This window comes from Cynara cardunculus (genome assembly GCF_001531365.2).
Source record: "Cynara cardunculus var. scolymus isolate 2C chromosome LG 2, CcrdV1, whole genome shotgun sequence".
Taxonomy (NCBI): Eukaryota; Viridiplantae; Streptophyta; class Magnoliopsida; order Asterales; family Asteraceae; genus Cynara; species Cynara cardunculus.
Window position 1 is genome coordinate 38,202,378 of NC_037529.1, and position 1,198 is coordinate 38,203,575.

Consider the following 1,198-nt stretch of genomic DNA (forward strand, 5'->3'; position numbering starts at 1 on the left):
CTTCGTCAGCATCAATAGCCATCAAGCAGACATAAGCTTTATCTTCCTCGTCAGAAGATGATTCATCAGATGAWTCAGCCCAGTCATGCTCTTCAGCAATAAGGCCTTTAGCCTTTCGCTGGTTGTTCTTCATCTTCTTATATTTCTCCTTCAGTTTTAAGTATTTATCATCTGTGGTCCTGAAGAAGGAAGGAGCTTTACAAGATGGCATCGCAATCTTCTTGGATTTGCATTCACCTGCAAAATGTCCGGGCCGGTGACAGTTGTAGCAGACAGCTGAAGCCTTGTCTATTYTTTCAGACATTGGCTTGTCCCTTAGGGATAGCTGTGGAGATCTGCGGAATTTGCTCTTGTTGGCAAACCTCCTAAAAGACTTAGTTAGGAGTGCCAGGGACTCATCAAAATTTGATAAATCAGATTCTGGAATGTCCTCAGAAGAGTCMATCTCTGTGATGACCACGGGAGGTAGAGAAGAAACAAAAGGAGTAGAAATTTCAACTKAAGGGGATTCAKAGATCAAAGCTAAAGGAGAGCTTTTCATTTCCCTRGAATCTTTTTCAAGATTTCYTTTCAGTTGACRAGATTGCTCATGGTTAAGCAGAATCCCGTATAAAGACGAAAGAGAAAGAGATGACATGTCATTTGACATCTTGAGACACATGGAAAAGGTGTCCCAAGATTCAGGAAGGMATTCTAGAAACTTAGTCAAAGTTTCAGAATTAGAATATTCTCTGCCGACAGTCCTAAGATCAATATGAAGGCAGTTAAATCTTTGATGTACTTCAGACAGCGTCTCGGACTTTCCACAGAGAAAGCTTTCATACTGTCGTACTAGATTTATCTTTCTAGTCTCCTGAACCTAAGAGGTTCCTTCATATTGGACACATAGAGTATCCCATACGGATTTAGAAGATTTGAGTTTCATCACTGAGTGATAGATCTCATCAGGAAGAGAAATAGCTATTATAAACTGAGCACGCGTGTCTATAGCTATTTTCTTCTTATCCTCATCGCTCCATTGATGTGGAAGCTTTCGAATCTGCCGTTCAGGAATCGCGGCAGTCGTAACTGTTGCTGGAACAGCCGGAACAATAGCAAATGGAATATATGGTCCATTTTCTATATAATGTGGAATTTCAGGATCCACACCTTCCAGAAAGAGGGACATCCGGTTCTTCCAGAGACAAAAGTTGTCACG